This window comes from Podarcis muralis, chromosome 5, assembly GCF_964188315.1.
Source record: "Podarcis muralis chromosome 5, rPodMur119.hap1.1, whole genome shotgun sequence".
Taxonomy (NCBI): Eukaryota; Metazoa; Chordata; class Lepidosauria; order Squamata; family Lacertidae; genus Podarcis; species Podarcis muralis.
Genome location: NC_135659.1, coordinates 13476838 through 13494570, shown reverse-complemented (window position 1 = coordinate 13494570; position 17733 = coordinate 13476838). Strand labels below are relative to the sequence as shown.

Genomic DNA, 17733 nt, shown 5'->3' with positions numbered 1-17733 from the left:
CAGTAGAGCTTTGCCCACCGTGACTTTCTCCATATCTCATAATATAACCAAGGGAAAATATATTGAACTGCTGCTTAGCCTCTTTATTTTAAACAATCACCTGATGAACAGGTAGGGGGGACCTTGTAGAGTCTGATCCTACGAGGGATTCTTTCTGATGCAGACAATACAGCAGTCCTTACACATGATGACTGAGATAGTCACTTGTGTGAATCTGTGTGGGCATTAATAAACAGAGATGCCATCTATCTCTACTTACGTGTCTGCTTTTGAGAACCTCTTTTTTCTCTCTTCAACAGCTCTTCACAGAAGTTTCTCTTAGAAGTTGTATGCGAAGAAGGAACCCCTCAGAAGACTTCTCTGTTCCCGACTTCCACCAATTGTAGGAGGCAATGTTCTAGATGGGTTACAGTGGGGCTGTCTTGATATCTTATAAAACCACCTGACAACCAGGCCAGCCTACTATATCAGGATTAATGACCCTTCTGCCACCACCTCCCGCTCCTCAATTTAGTCCAGGACATTTTAATGATGGGCATCCCTGTGCTCTTTTTTATCCCGATGGCAGACCACTAAATCACCCAAAGGTTAAATAATCAGAGCACATTGCTTAACAAGGTTAGATAATATCTGCTTGTATATCCTCCAGCAATTTCTAGTCATCAGTTACATCAGATAAGAGGCAGAGAATTGCTTCATTTGATAACAATTTGTGGCTCTTCTGAAGATGGACTGTTTACATCTCCAAAAGCTTAGATTATCCCTTAAAGTCAGATATCTGCTTGTATACTTTCCATTAACCTGCAATGATCAATTATGTCTGATAAGCATTCCTACCATTAGCCAAATGAGGCAACAGATTTTGTTTATCCTTAAGCACAGCTGAACAGGAAGCAGATCTGACCTATGAGGCGCAACCCACCATAAAGTTCTTCTATGCAAGCCCCACTGAAATGAACAGAAACTCTGCCCACGGGGTTCCTATGGAGTTCCAAAGTGTGCTATGATAGGGTCACTTTTTTGATATGTCGCTGCCGAGATTAAAACTCCATCTTGCCAGAGGGTGGTGATGTCACCCAGGCAAGATGGCGTCTTGGCTTGCTGCTCCAATTGCTCTGAAGGCATTTCAACACCCTGACTGCAAAAGAGATGCACCTCATTCGTCCTTTGGATTGCCCCAAATGAGCTGTGATTAGCAGAACCTGACAAACTGGAACGTGTCCAGAGGAGGGCAACCAAAATGGTCAAAGGCCTGGAAACGATGCCTTATGAAGAACGGCTAAGGGAGCTGGGCATGTTTAGCCTGGAGAAGAGGAGGTTAAGGGGTGATATGATAGCCATGTTCAAATATATAAAAGGATGTCATATAGAGAAGGGAGAAAGGTTGTTTTCTGCTGCTCCAGAGAAGCGGACATGGAGCAATGGATCCAAACTACAAGAAAGAAGATTCCACCTAAACATTAGGAAGAACTTCCTGACAGTAAGAGCTGTTCGACAGTGGAATTTGCTGCCAAGGAGTGTGGTGGAGTCTCCTTCTTTGGAGGTCTTTAAGCAGAGGCTTGACAACCATATGTCAGGAGTGCTCTGATGGTGTTTCCTGCTTGGCAGGGGGTTGGACTCGATGGCCCTTGTGGTCTGTTCCAACTCTATGATTCTATGAGAACCTGTGGAACACAAAATAACACACTAGATGGTTAGCTTCCTCAGAGCACTTGTGAAAAAGAAAGGATTCTTCAGGAATTCTCAGAGTTGTGTGCCAAACTGTGCACACTAGGCTCCTCAGAGTGGCTGGGGAAATCCAGCCAGATGGGCGGGGTATAAATATATTATTATTATTATTATTATTATTATTATTATTATTATTATTATTATTACAGGTGCTATGGAAATACAGCACTATTTAAATAATCTCACTCTTCCAAAATTAACACCAGACAAACACCACCCAAAATATATGGATAGACACTTTTCATCAGAAGATGTCCAAGCTGGAATAAACAGAATGAAACTTCATAAACAGCCTGGCATTCTTTATAAGACCTTTTCTGAACAACTGGCTCCTTTTCTTCTAAAGCTTTTTTAAGATGTAAAAAACAAGGGGCAAATCCCAGAAACATTAAAAACCTGCACTGTAAGAGTGTTGCCTAAATCATATCAAGACTGTGAACAAGTAGGTTCCTTCTCTGTTGTCCTGGACTCCCTCCGAAGCGAAGGGTTATGTGAGGATGTATGTGCTTGGGTAGAAAGATAAGAAGTCTGCCACTCTATTGGGGAAACATGTGTAATGTCTGCTCCCTGAAGGCCTTAGAACACAAACTGGGCAGACAGGAAGGGCATGGAATCATGAGAAGAAAAGTAAGAGCAAAATCCACGAACCATTGACACATGCTTTGGATAAGACATGGAAGTGTGGATAGAGAAAGTCCAAGCCATTTATGCTTACATCTATAGACAGTTTTAGGGACACGGGTGGCGCTGTGGGTTAAACCACAGAGCCTAGGACTTGCTGATCAGAAGGTCGGCGGTTCAAATCCCTGCAACGGGGTGAGCTCCCGTTGCTCGGTCCCAGCTCCTGCCAACCTAGCAGTTTGAAAGCACGTCAAAGTGCAAGTAGATAAATAGGTACCGCTCCAGCGGGAAGGTAAACGGCGTTTCCGTGCACTGCTCTGGTTCGCCGGAAGCGGCTTAGTCATGCTGGCCACATGACCCGGAAGCTGTACGCCGCCTCCCTCGGCCAATAAAGCGAGATGAGCGCCGCAACCCCAGAGTCGGCCACGACTCGACCTAATGGTTAGGGGTCCCTTTACCTTTATAGACAGTTTAAAGCATGGGTAGGCAAACTAAGGCCCAGGGGCCAGATCCGGCCCAATCACCTTCTCTATTCGGCCCACAGACAGTCTGGGAATATTCGTGTTTTTACATGAGTAGAATGTGTGCTTTTATATAAAATGCATCTCAGGGTTATTTGTGGGGCATAGGAATTCATTCTTCTTCTTTTTAAAAATATAGTCCAGCCCCCCACAATGTCTGAGGGACAGTGGACAGGCCCCCTGCTGAAAAAGTTTGCTGACCCCTGGTTTAAACTGACATACCAGTTTAAAGCAAAATCGTGGGCTGAATCCATGGGCTGAAAACCTGGCACACTGTTTCTTCACAATTTGGCTCTGCGTTACTGGGTGTTTAAACATTTCTGACAAACATTGTTGAGAAATTATGGATCTCTTTAGCCTGTTAATATTAAGGAGTCAACTCAAAAAATATCATTCTTATGAAAGTATGCTTGTTGGTTTAAAATAAAATTTAAAAAGTTATTGATTTATGCACATTTGCTTGCATGGAGAGCCTTGAGTGTATTTTGGAAAATAAATCAATATATTTCTGCTCCCCATAAATATATGAAAATGTATTCCAGGGGTTGATAGTTCACTTTAATCGACAACTCAGGAATGCAGAGTTAATTGTTTAATAAATAACATACTTTGCCGTGTATAAGACTAGGGTGTTGTTGTTTTTACTAAAAAATAATGTTAAAAGGGGGGGGTTGCCGTATACACAGGGGCAATCTCCCCCCATTTTCTTAATTTTGAGTCTCCAAAAATAGGGGGCGTCTTATACACGGAAAAATACGGTAATTCAGGCATCTTATTCATTGCTTGGGTGAGACTTTGTGGGGAACTTTCTCCCTACATTGGGTCAATATGTGTAAAATAAACCATACTTCTTAAAGACCCAGCAATCTCTAACCACATCATTGCAAGCCTCTTGCCACTGAATCATGACACAACAGCTTGAGCATTGAGTTTGCTTTATGAACCTGTTATAAGTAAAATCGGCTCCTTTTCCCTTATGGGCATAGCTGTCAACTTACAGATTTGAAAATAAGGGACCAGCAGCCTCAAAAATAAGGGATCAGCAGCCAAAATAAGGGATTTTCAGGGCACAGGTATGTTCAACTTCTGAGCCCCTCTGAGCCAAAGGCAGAAAGCCCAGCCAGCAGCCAAACGAAGCCTCAAGCGGTGGTTCTCACAGCGCAGCAACCCGGCAAAGGGGATGCAGCAAGGAAAACCACCGTCACCTCTCCGCTGGGAAGCGCTGAGCAAAGGCAAGTCCCCAGGCAACGAGGCCGATTAGATCGGCACAAGGCATGCAAGCTCCACCCCCCCAGTCGTTCTTAGACTCCTTATTGGGTGAGCAACGCAGCCAAGCAACACAGTTGGAGCCTCCCTCCTCCCTGGCCGGCAGGGAGGGAGGGAGAGGAGCTGCTTCCTTTCAAACCCGGGAAATTTAAGGGACATCATCAATAAGAGACAGCAGCGGGACACGGCACTGGGATAAGTTTCCCACCAAATAATGAACGGTTGACAGCTATGCTTATGGGGTATCCAAGATCCCGTATAGAGTCCTTAAGTGGGTTCCCTATCAGTTGGAGAAAATAATAACCAGAGTATACTGAGAAGCAAAGCGGCTAGTCAGCCTGATCTTTATTCAAGGAACTGTTGCAACAGGGTCCCCACTCCCCACACGCAGGAGGAAGGAGAGAACCCAGAACAATGGTGTGCAAGCCCTTATATAGGCTTTTGAAACTGTCCACCCTGTAGCCCAAGACCACCCCCCAAAACATCATACATACATCACAGAAGGAGGTGGGTCTACAGCAGAAATCCTGTCTGCCAAGTTACCTGATAATGGTCACTGATTGCATCACCTTGGCAGCCTGGCCATTCTTTTGTGATGGTAAATACTTTAGTTCCTGAATTCAGGTCGCAGACTCACCCTATTCATGCACAAATACGCCCTTAAGACAGGATTTGTAAGCAAAAAGACAACGGGAAGGCTTTCACCATTTGCCTCCCTTACTGCAGAAGAATACTTGAGGTCACTGTGAGAGTCAAAATGGCTTCAGGATTGCTCTCCTGTACTATTTCAGACACGTATTTTATATAGTTATGTATGTGTTTGCCTTGTACATTTATGAACATTTATTTTATATTTGAGATCTTAGAATTCTTATAACAATCCAAATAAAGGTTCAAGCTGATGTTTGTTGGTCGCGGACAAGGAGACCTCAAGGAGACCAACGCATGTCAAGGAGGTCTACTGATGAGTAAATTATTTATTCTGTCAATAGCTTCAGGGAAAGGATTGAAATTACCAGCTTTTCTGTATCACAAGTAGTTTTCATCCAGTAAATAAAGGACTGCTAAAGCAATGTGTTCTGGCACATCGCACCACTGAGTTTATGGCCTCTGTAGCCTCAAATGTGCATTAGGCTATTCCAGGCGATCTGTTTCTGTGAACTGGAAAAACAAAGCCTGGGCCTGGGTCTGCCTGCATGTGTGACCTTGGGGTGCGGGGCAACCCCCCCCCCCGACAAAGCCACAACTGTCTGAACATCGTACCCTCTGTCTAACCTTTGCGGTCTCAGTAATCTGCGGTGTCCTGTCTGTGATCTTTGTCTCTGAGACCTTTGGTCTCCTTTGTCATACACTGTACAAGGGGCAAATGACGCGGTGGAAACAGGTGCCAAAATAACCTTGTACCACCCCACGATGTGTAAAGGTCACAGCCCAAAATCTATCTGCCTGGAAGATGTGTAAAGGTCACAGCCCAAAATCTATCTGCCTGGGTTTGCATATTTGTGTCAATAAAAGGAGGCTCCACAGAGCTGGCCGGCAGCTTGCATGCAGCCCACCTGTGCGCAGCTCACCTCCATTATCAACTCCTGCCTCATGTCCTTCACTTCACTGACCTTTGTATCCTTATACGTAATCAACTCTGTCTCTTGGGTCTAAAAAGTTTTAAGTTTTTTTGTTGCAGGATTTATTTCAACCCTCTAGTGTCTTCACATTTTTACAGTAATTATTCATATACCAAATAAATTTCCTCTAGTCCCTTTGAAATTTTTGGTCATCTTGGTTCCGGATTCTACCGGTCAGCTTGGCTAGTTCTGCATCGTCCATCATCTTCGTATGCCACTCCTCAATCGTTGGTAATTCCTGCAGTTTCCACCTTTGGGCTAATAAAGTTCTTGCCGCCATCATGGCGTACATAAATAATCTTTGGTCTACCTTTGCAATTTCCTCTCCCAGCAAACCCAGCAAAAACGCTTCTGGATTTTTGGGGAAGGTATATCTAAACATCTGTTTTAACTCATTGTAGATCAGTTCCCAAAATGCTTTTGCTTTATCACAAGTGGGTGGGGCTGCAAAATAAGTTTCTACAGGTTTGCCATCCCTAAAAGTTAAGTTCTTGATCTGTATGTTTTTATAGGATTTATTCTACTGGATTTAGCTGCTGGCATACAATCCCATGTCCTTCTTATAGTATTAGCCAATGCTTTAGTAAATTAAATAAACAAATGGGTGGTGATTATCCTCTCCTAATCTTTTTTTTAAAAAAACTTTGACACTTTGTCACTGGGGTGGAGATGCCTTGTCAGCTAAATAAGCCTCTCATACATGACTAAACTCCTGGTTTTCTCAAGGACTTCAGAACTGAAGGCAATGTTATGCCTCCCAAGTTGAAAAGGGGCTTCTGAGTCCTTAGGCAAACATCTTTGTGGGAACCACAGCAGGCCTCTAGCAAAGCTCTTCTCAACAGGAGCTTAACAAGGCCAAGTGGGTGTGCGCATGCACACATTTGCAGATCTCCTCTAAAATACACTTGACACCTTCTTTAATACGATAAACGTTTTGTTTTGACAAGCCTATTTTTATTATCTGCTTACATGCAGCTTGCTGACAACAACTCTTGGAATCGGAACAAAATTCCCTATCAAAATCTAAGCGGTGAAAACATTGACGTACATGCGCGAAGAAAGGCTGGCTCTTGTGCTACTCCCCTGCTTATTCTTTGCAAATGCTGATCCATCATTCTTGGTAGCTCGGCTATGCGGGAAGGAGGTGGGGTGTAAAAGAGTTGCGGCAATAGCCTCCTTCTCGGAAGAAACTTGCCTCGAACATGCGAATGGGGCTGCATTGACCAGCGGCCCCTTTGGCATTGCCTAGGCCAGCTTGCCACTGCTTCTGGACACCTGCACAGAGAGGAAACCTTCCTAGAAATGCCAGGAATTGAACCTGACCTCTCTAGGAAACGTTGCTACATGTGCAAGTGCCATGTGTGATGTCAAAGTTGGGGAGCACTAGTCAGAGCAGCCCTGCTCATTGTGGGAATGTTGAGGACAGTAAGAGAGGAGAGGACATTCCCCTGTCTATTGCAGGAAGCTAGTTGTTAGATGTGGGAATGTTCAGGGATGCAGGAGAGGATATATTGTCTGATTATATCCTTATCCAACAAGTTATGTTAACAAGTTCCACAATTTCAACAGAGTAACATTCCCCTTATTTTAAACTTTGCAACGGATTCGTTTGCTCAGGCTCTCTAAAGCCTCTATAATAACTGTTCTGGTAATTTCCCCTTATTCCCTCATAAAATATAAGAGACGACACCATATTTTACAAAAGTATAAACAGAGTTCACTCACGATCTGTTCACAATCTGATCCCAGAAGGCAGACTTAGCTTAATGAAGTAACATACACTTGGAATCTATCTTATAACAAGACAGTCCCTTTGTCCGCTCTTGGCTGGAAGCCAAGAGGACCTCTTTGGCTAAGCAGACGTTGCTTCTTTGACAAAGGTAGTCACAGAGAGAGAGATGGCTGCCCTGCCCTGCGCTTTTATCATTTACCTGCACAGGTGAGGCCACACCCACCTCTAGTCCCATGCAAAGGAAGTCTGTCCCAGCCCAGAAGGAAACAGGAAGTTTACCTGCTGGCTGGACAAACCTTCCTCCCCATGCGTAAACATGTTCACTCTAGAAATATTGTACTTGACTGCTCTTGTGTTTCACATCCTACAGTAGATTCGTTTGAATCTCTTGAGTTACGCAATCCAGTGTGGCTTGTCCAGATCGGATTTGTTCCTGGTAAATCCCCTTTATTCCCTCTTTAAAAATAAATAAAGACACAACAGTCTTCTCTTAAAAGTAATAAGAAGTTTACTTACCATATGCGGTGGACATGTCCAGAGATCTGAAAGTTCTGGGACATGATCCACAAAGAAATAAAAAAGTTACTAAGAACTTCACATAGCAAAAGACAAGAAACATACCTTTTGGGAATATTAAATAGTGATATTTCTAGAGAAAATACTAAATTCTTTCTGTACGCAACATCAGCGGTGATAATCCTGGTGACTAAGTACTGGAAGGGTAACCAGGTACCGACCAAAGAGGAATGGTTATGTAAATTAAGTGAATATTTGGAACTGGCCAAATTGACGGATATAATAAGACTAAAGCCAGTCAAGAAGGAATGGAAGTGCTTGAATGATTATTTAGAAAGACAAGGTTCTAATGTAAAAATGTGGCTGTGTCTAGAATGACCTCGTGAATGGAAAAGGGGAAACATACATACATATCTATATATTAAGATGAAAATAATACTGAAATACAGATACAATATGAAATGTGAAAGGAAATGTTGTGAGAGTGATGGAAGTCTATTATTACTATTATTTTGTAAAATAGTGTTTATTGTATGGAAATATTATACTTTTCTTTATTCTTTTACAGTCTACTTTTCTTTGTATTTTTTTCCTTTTTCTTCTTTATTTTTTCCCTTATATTATTCTTTATGTATGGTTTGGTATTGTTGTATTTACTTTGCAATAATATAGATGATAGATTAGATAGATAGATAGATGATAGATAGATAGATGATATAGATATAGATATAGATAGATAGATGAAGTTTACTTACATTCAGTTCACAGTTTGATCCTGAAGGCAGGCTTTAGCTTAGAGTTACAGAAGAGAGTGTGGGTTCATCTCATCATCATCACCATCATTTTATTTATATGCCGCCTTTCCACAGTTAAAACAATGCTCAAGGCGGCTTACAATATGAAAAGATTTACATAGTTACAAACATAGCAAAGTAGTCATAAAAATAAATAAAACACATCAAAAACTACATAACCAAACTGAGCAATTCCCACACAAAAATAAAGATACAAAAAATTAATATTTTGTATAATAAAATTAATATTAAAATTAATATTAAAATTAATACTAAATATTAAAATTTTAATTATTAATTATTTTAAATTTTTAATTAAGAATTAATTAAATTAAATTAAATTAAAATTAATTAAATTAAATTAAAATTAATTAAATTAAATTAAAATTAATTAAATTAAATTAAAATTAATTAAATTATTAATTATTAATTAAAATTAGCATTAAAATTAATATTTGGGCAGCAGTAGCAGCAGTTCTTATGAAGCCTGTCAGGCCCCACTCTAGGCCAGGTGGAGAGAGGCAGGAATGGGGCCCTCCAGCTCCCAGCAGGTCAGACTTCCCAGATGGGGATTGAGCCCATTCTGAAGGAAATCAGCCCTGAGTGCTCACTGGAAGGACAGAACGTGAAGCTGAGGCTCCAATACTTTGGCCACCTCATGAGAAGAGAAGACTCCCTGGAAAAGACCCTGATGTTGGGAAAGCTGGAGGGCACAAGGAGAAGGGGACGACAGAGGACGAGATGGTTGGACAGTGTTCTCGAAGCTACCAGCATGAGTTTGACCAAACTGCGGGAGGCAGTGGAAGACAGAAGTGCCTAGCGTGCTCTGGTCCAGGGGGTCACGAAGAGTCGGACACGACTAAACGACTAAACAACAACATTAATTGTAAAGGAGCAACATTGTAAAGGAGCAGCATCTCTTACCTGGCTCCCTCGGAGCAATCTTTATCTCCCTCCCCAGAAAGAGCAAGTGATTTATTTACACACCCCACTACATCAATGAATTATCTGGTTTGCCTCACGTTCATGCTCTGAACAACGTCGTTTGCAGGCCAGAAAAAATTAGGGGCTAAAGCAAGTGTACACAGCGATTCACTAAACCAAATTCATCCCTCCAGCCAAGTCAGATTCCTGACATATCCACCCACCTACTTTGTTTTTGCTGTCCCAGGCAAACAGCTAAAGCTAGGTGTTTATCAAACCCCTGATAGCTAGAAGGGCTAGAATGCTGTGCTGAGTTCATTGATGCCTTTTCATCCCCACCCCGGGGCCCAAATAGCACCCTCCTGTGAGGGCGTGGAAGGCAACGTCCCACTAGATTTAAAGACACATGCTACAAAAATACACACACTGGAAATCAGCAACAGCTAATCTGACGGAGAAGTCATATTCTCAGATTTGCTTGTTGGCCTGTATGTTTGAATCTACTTGCCAAATGAAGGAATGGCAGACTCTGAGGAAAAGAGAGAAAATATGTTTTATGTGAAATAGTTTTGTTTTGTTAAATATGTTTCAGTAAAAGAGTACAACTGGCTTCTTCCATCAATTCATTCAGCTTTATGCGTGTGTAGGGATATTTTTCTTCTTCAATTTTTTTTATTGATTTTCACAGCTTATAAACACACAAACAAACAAACATAAATCATAACCTTACTAAAACTAATCTTATTAACATTGTTAAGTGACTTCCTCATATCCCCCAGTTGAATTTCAATGTATATCATTTTAATGGTTTTCCAAATCAAAATTCTTATATAATTAACCTAATCACTTAACATATTTATTTCTTATCCATTCAGCATTAAGCATATTAATTCTTCACATTACATATTTAGATCCTAAGCCTGTCTGGTAATTGCATGCTTTTTCCAATTAATTTAACTTACCATATTTAACTAAATAGTCGTTAAATTTCATCCATTCTTCCTGGTACTCCTCCTCCTTCTGGTCACGGACTCTTCCGGTCAGGTCGGCTAGCTCCGAAAAGTCCATCATCTTCATCTGCCATTCTTCCACAGTTGGTACTTCTCGCGTTTTCCACTTCTTAGCTAGTAAAATCAAGCAGCAGTTGTGGCATACAAAAATAATTTAACATCTTTCTTGGGCAATTCCAAACCTGTTATTCCAAGAAGAAGGGCTTTTGGTTTCTTTATAAATGTATATTTCAACATTTTCTTCAATTCATTATAAATCTTTTCCCAGAAGTCTTTCACCTTGGGGCAGGTCCACCACATGTGATAAAAGGTACCTTCCTTTTCTTTACATTTCCAACATAGATTATCACAGTTATGATAAATCTTTGCTAGCTTAACAGGAGTCAAATACCATCTGTACATCATTTTCATTATATTTTCCTTACATGCAGTGAACTTGACCCCTTTCTTCCACAATCTTTCTCAATCCTCAAACATTATATTATGTCCTACATCTCTTGCACAGTCTATCATCACTGATTTAACTTGTTCATCCTTTGTATGCCACTCCAACAGTAACGTATTCATTTTAGACAGATTTTAAATTTTAGAATCCAACAACTCCGTCTCCAACTTAGATTTTTCAGAAGTAAAACCATTTCCCCCCCTAGTTTATACCATTCATTAATCTGGTAGTAATGTAAACAATTTAACTTATATTTAACTTGATCAAATGGTTTTAGTTTGTATCCTTCTTTGTCTTCCAGTAATAAATCTGAGTATCTCAACCAATTAGATTTCCTAATTACATGATTTTTAAACGTATTATGGGCCTTTACTTTATCATACCATAAATATGCATGCCATCCAAACACATTGTCGAATCCCTCCAAATCTTACACGTGTGTAGGGATATTGAAGGGGTTGCCTGAGTTAATTTGCCCCCTCTTCTGTTTATATTTGGCAAGCTGAATACTTCTATGGTGGTTCCCTGATTGCTTCACTTAATGTTTATTTCTATAAGCATTAGCATTGTATATTTGTGGGAGGTTTTATGTTGTCTGCTTGTTTTGCTCCTACAATTGTTGTAACCAAATGTGTAGGTATGTTCCGAGTTTTTGTTGTTTCTTTGCTTTTGCTTTTTTTACATGAAAAGTCCTAATACAGTGGTGCCTCGCAAGACGAAATTAATTCGTTCCGCAAGTCTCTTCGTCTTGCGAGTTTTTCGTCTTGCGATGCACGGTTTCCCATAGGAATGCATTGAAAATCAATTAATGCGTTCCTATGGAAACCGCCTTCAGACCAGGTCCGGGGACAGTCTGTCCCCCGACCTCTTCTGAAGGCTGGGGGGGGGGGGGAACAAGGGCTTTTCTTCCCACCCCCAGCATTTTAAAAAACCCCGGGACAGCGGAGGACTTCTCCGCTGTCCGGGGCGATCTTAAAATGCTGGCGGGCGGCATTTTAAAATCGCCCCGGGACAGCGAAGGACTTCTCCGCTGTCCGGGGCGATTTAAAAGCCCCTGGGAAGGCAGGCAGGGGGGACAAAGACTTTTGCCCCCCGCCAGCCTTCAGAAGCCGTCCGGGACAGCGGAGAAACGCGCTGCCCCGCCGCCCGGCTTCGGAGCATCGTTCCGAAGCCGGGCGGCGGGGGGAGGCGTTCCCGCCCCGCCGCCCGGCTTCAGAGCATCGTTCCGAAGCCGGGCGGCGGGGGGGGGTGGACGCCCGGCTTCGGAGCATCGTTCCGAAGCCCGGCTGCGGCGGGAGGAGGTGTTCCCGCCCCGCCGCCAGGCTTCGGAGGAGGTCCGAGGACAGTGGGGAAGACGCACTGCGCTTCCCCGCTGTCCCAGAGATTTCCCTATGGGCTGTCGTCTTGCGAAGCAAGCCCATAGGGAAATTCGTTTTGCGAAGCGCCTCCAAAACGGAAAACCCTTTCGTCTAGCGGGTTTTCCGTCTTGCGAGGCGTTCGTCTTGCGGGGCACCACTGTAAACTGTTCTTAAATAACATTAAGTACTGGCTGAGAAATGCCTTTCCAAACAGAGGTACAGTGGTACCTCTAGTTACGAACTTACCGTAATTCATTCCGGAGGTCTTAACCTGAAACTGTGCTAGAGACGTGCTGTTATGATTGAGCTTGGATCCTAGAGCAATAGGCAAGTAGGATCCTAGAAGGCAACATTCTGATTGGTCTGCAGGAGCCGCCCAATCCGGCTCCAGGAGGAAGTGAATCTGCAACCTGAGTTGTTATGTATTAAAGTTCTCACCCTGGCCACCAGGAGTATCGTGTATATAGTTTTCACTCAGGTCCACGTCAGTTACTTTAGGCAGGAAACCCTGGGTTGTTGTTGCTACAATGTTGACAGCCGGTTGCCTATAAAAGCAGGCCGGCTGAGCTGTTTGCTGTTCAGTTTTGTTCTGGCCTGTGAATAAACAAGAGCTGTTTGAAGAATCGCTGTGTTGTCTGATATGTTCACCCACAACTTAACATGAGTGGCCTGCAGGAGCTGCCCAATCCGGCTCCAGGAGGAGAGTTGAATCAGCCAATCACACAGGACCCATTGTGTAAATAATGTATATATAGCCAGAGGTTTTTGGGAAGACTCACCCCCTGTTTGCCATGGGCTGAAATAAAGAGCATAAAATCAACACTCAACTCCGAGTATATTTCATGTGCTTTCGCTAATGGGGCCTCATGCTGCCGCTGCTCTGCTGGCACACAATTTTCATTCTCATCCTGGGGCAAAGTTCTCAACTCGAGGTAACTCTTCTAAGTTAGCAGAGTTTGCAACCTGAAGCATTTGTAACCTGAGGCGTTTGTAACTCAAGGTACCACTGTACTGATTTTTCAGATTCAGCTCCATGAATGGTTGCCTGGAAGTGGAGGCACAACACATAGATGCTTGTGACTTTTTTTGCGGCCATTTCCTTAGGAAACAGCAAATATTTGAACCGTACTCACCAATTGGTTCCTAGTGCACTGATTAACAATAATAATAGTAATAGTAATAATAGTAATAAATTTTATTTATACCCCACCCTCCGCAGCCAAGACCGGGCTCAGGGCGGCTAACAACCGATAATAAAAACAAGTTGATTGAAATACAACTTAAAAAACAAGATTAAAATACAACATTAAAACATTAAAATTTAAATTAAACTTTAGCATATTCAGGAAGTTTTGCGTCTCTTTTGTAGGAAATGTTTGCTTTTGGTGCATTTAGCAATTTCCTGACTAGTAAATTTCCTGACACTAGAAGTTTGGAGCTATTCCTTGTTCATTATTGTTCTGTGGGCTTGCAAACAGAACAAAATCTGGTGTAGCAACGACGACAGAAGAATGCTGTATCACTAAGGCATTGGTGTTGCTCCAAACCCCACAATCAGGTAATTTGGACCAGGGTCCCTGGAAGAAACGTCACATATTAAACACACCAACGGTCTTTGCCTTTTTGAGACAGCCCAGTCCTGCACATATCCCAAGATGGAAAACAAATCTGAAAAGGATATATTTGTAAAGCCAATTTGCTTCAACAATGTCACAGAAAGAAAAATGTTTTCTTTCTTTGATTCCAACCTACTTAAGGACAAATCTGCTTTTCATAAGATCCATAACCGCAAGCAGAGAGGGCCTTCCCACTTGGAAGCAGACAGCGTGTGGGTACTGTATAATTCATATATACACTACACTACAACACACACACAAAATAATTAAAGAAATATGTGCTGGCATCGTCAAATGCTGTTTTCAATTACAGCCGTGGCCAGGACATTAAGGAGAAATATTTTAAACAAGGCCACTGCAAAAATAGATTTTGTTTGTCATTAGCTTTGAAACAACGTTTGAGCTAAAGGGCTGAAATTTCCATATGCCAAGTTTCCTGATTGGCCATCAGGAGAATGCGGTTCGTTCTGGTACTGAAGTTCTGAGCAGATCTTCCTATATAAGGACTTATTTTTGAGACTTGCTCAGTCTTTCTGGGTCCAATGGGAATTAAATTATGGCCCTGTGATATTATTCTTAACTAAGCAGTTTGGCTAGCTAGTAATATAATAAAAGTGCGGGTGGGTTTTTGCTCCCCCCTCCAAAAAAAAAACCACAGCCCTACCACAAGGCAACATGAAATGGCCTCACCTCTCAGGGAGCAAATTTGGGCTGCATTCAAGGTGAGTCAATGGCAAACCCGCTAGGATGGCGGTCTACAGTGCAAGCCCCATTTAAGTGACAGGGTGCTATGCAAGAGCATGGCTGGACTCTTGTAGAACATCACCCCAGGAGAGAGAACAAGTGGTGGTGGCAGTGGTTCCTCCTCCTCCTCAGTGACAGCAGGTCAAGGGATGGCGATAGATGTCCTCACTGTACAGGAGCCTCAGCTATTGCATGAGGACCCCAGTCCCTGACTCCAAATCTGGGCCAGTTGTTTCTTCCTTCCCTAAGAATTTATGCCTAGAGGTTGTGGAACAAGCAGGAGAAGACCTTGTCAGAGCCTCTAAGCAGTTACTTTATGATCCATTCGGCCTTTAGCCCCATGAGATCCTTGAGTTTATTGTGGTTCACCTCCTCCCCTTTACCGATGGGTTACATTCCAAATTAGAGTAAATTTGATGTGATATGCCTTTTCTCCTCCCGGTGGAGCTCTAATAGGATTTCCTCAGCATTGTTGTTGTTGTTGCTGTTGTTGTTGTTTAGTCGTTTAGTCATGTCTGAGTCTTCATGACCCCATGGACCAGAGCACGCCAGGCACTCCTGTCTTCCACTGCCTCCCGCAGTCTGGTCAAACTCATGCTGGTAGCTTCGACAACACTATCTTCTCCTTGTGCCTTCTCCTTGTGCCCTCAATCTTTCCCAGCATAGGGTCTTTTCCAGGGAGGCTTCTCTTCTCATGAGGTGGCCAAAGTATTGGAGCCTCAGCTTCAGGATCTGTCCTTCCAGTGAGCACTCAGGGCTGAATTCCTTCAGAATGGAGAGGTTTGATCTTCTTGCAGTCCATGGGACTCTCAAGAGTCTCCTCCAGCACCATAATTCAAAAGCATCCATTCTTCGGCGATCAGCCTTCTTTATGGTCCAGCTCTCACTTCCATACATCACTAATGGGAAAACCATAGCTTTAACGATATGGACCTTTGTTGGCAAGGTGATGTCTCTGCTTTTTAAGATGCTGTCTAGGATTGTCATTGCTTTTCTCCCAAGAAGCAGGCGTCTTTTAATTTCATTGCTGCTGTCACCATCTGCAGTGATCATGGAGCCCTCAGCATAGCTATGGCATTTCAGCACGCAGGCATCTCCATCCTGCTATTTTCTGGTTCTTTGTCCACAGGGTGGTGCTGCAGGCTGTCACTGCAACCCTGCAGAAAAACAGGAGATCTAAGCGCTTCCCTTGACGCACATTCAAAAAGCAGTGCTCCCTCCACAAAACTATTAACTTTTGTAGGATATGCACATAGGCCAGATGCTTCTCTCTGGAAAGTCCACAGGCAGGGTGCAAAGGCAGCAGCTTTCATCTTCCACTTGCATATGATATTCAGCATATGATATTCAGGGGTACACAGCCTCTGAATGTGGAGGTTCTGGTTAGCTATTACAGTATGGCTAATTGGCGTGGGTAGATCTACTTTGCTATACTGTGGTACGTCGGGTTACAGATGCTTCAGTTTACAGACGCTTCAGGTTACAGACTCCACTAACCCAGAAATAGTACCTTGGGTTAAGAACTTTGCTTCAGGATGAGAACAGAAATCGTGCTCTGGTGGTGTGGTGGCAGCAGGAGGCTCCATTAGCTAAAGTGGTGCTTCAGGTTAAGAACAGTTTCAGGTTAAGAACGGATCTCCAGAACAAATTAAGTTCTTAACCCGAGGTACCACTGTATTAATCTGCCTGTTTAAAGCCATCTAAGGTATCAACCTTCTCCTCATCTTGCAGCCATGAGCACCAAATATTGGTCATATATTGTGTGATGGAAACTATTTCATTTGTCCTTCTGCTAGTCAGTTTCCTTGACAGGGTGATTTCTGGTATGATTAAATCACAGTTTCTTAAAATTGTAGAATCGGAAGGGTCTTCTAGTGAGTGAGGAAAAAAATTTCCTCTTTCTCTTCATAAGGGATAGTTTTATACAGTGCCTTTTTTCTTTTAAAAAAAATGTGCTCTCTTTCTAACTCAAGAAAAGCACCATTTTATAGTTCAAATCGGGAGAAATAAATACAGTAAATGGACAAAATTACAAAGATTCACAAAATGCTTACGGGTTTGTGTATCCCTGCGTCCCCCCCGAAAAAAATAACCCGGTTTTCTAAACCTCCTATCAATTTACACCCTGATCTCAAAAATTCATAACCCTCTATTAAATCCAGTGGCTTTGATTCAGCACCAGAGCTGCTGTATCTCATCTCCATGTAATGTAATGAAGAGAAGACAAACGTTCTCCACTTTGGGGGAAAAAAGACCCAGACACGGAAGGTAGACTTGCTAAGAGATGGTTGTAAAATGCTGCTGAAATGTCTTTGCTATTGTGGTTGCCAGCTGGGTGGGACAACGTAAATTCCCCCACATACAAGAGTATTTATCCAGGATAAGAGTTTGTTTGTTTTTGAAGTAGGTATAAAGATGGGGAGCAAGCTCTGATGCATCTGATCAAATGTGATCATGGAAGGTGGAATATAGTAGCTTAAGGTAAAGGGACCCCTGACCATTAGGTCCAGTCGTGACCGACTCTGGGGTTGCGGGGCTCATCTCGCTTTACTGGTCGAGGGAGCCGGCGTACAGCTTCCAGGTCATGTGGCCAGCATGACTAAGCCGCTTCCGGCGAACCAGAACAGCGCATGGAAACACCGTTTACCTTCCCGCCGGAGCAGTACCTATTTATCTACTTGCACTGATGTGCTTTCGAACTGCTAGGTTGGCAGGAGCAGGGACCGAGCAATGGGAGCTCACCCTGTCACGGGGATTCGAACCGCCGACCTTCTGATCGGCAAGTCCTAGGCTCTGTGGTTTAACCCACAGCGCCACCCGCATCCCTATATAGTAG

The 17733-nt window shown here is 42.9% G+C and overlaps 1 protein-coding gene across 1 annotated transcript in view; it reads right to left on the bottom strand.

Moving 5' to 3' along the window:
• The window catches only part of LOC114598409 (flavin-containing monooxygenase 5-like), a 28992-nt gene extending 28514 nt beyond the window's left edge, over nt 1-478 (bottom strand). The window contains exon 1 of the mRNA XM_028732072.2: nt 260-478. The gene's annotated coding sequence lies outside the window, so the exon portion shown is untranslated. The remainder of the gene's footprint in view (nt 1-259) is intronic.
• Nucleotides 479-17733: the final 17255 nt, after the last annotated feature.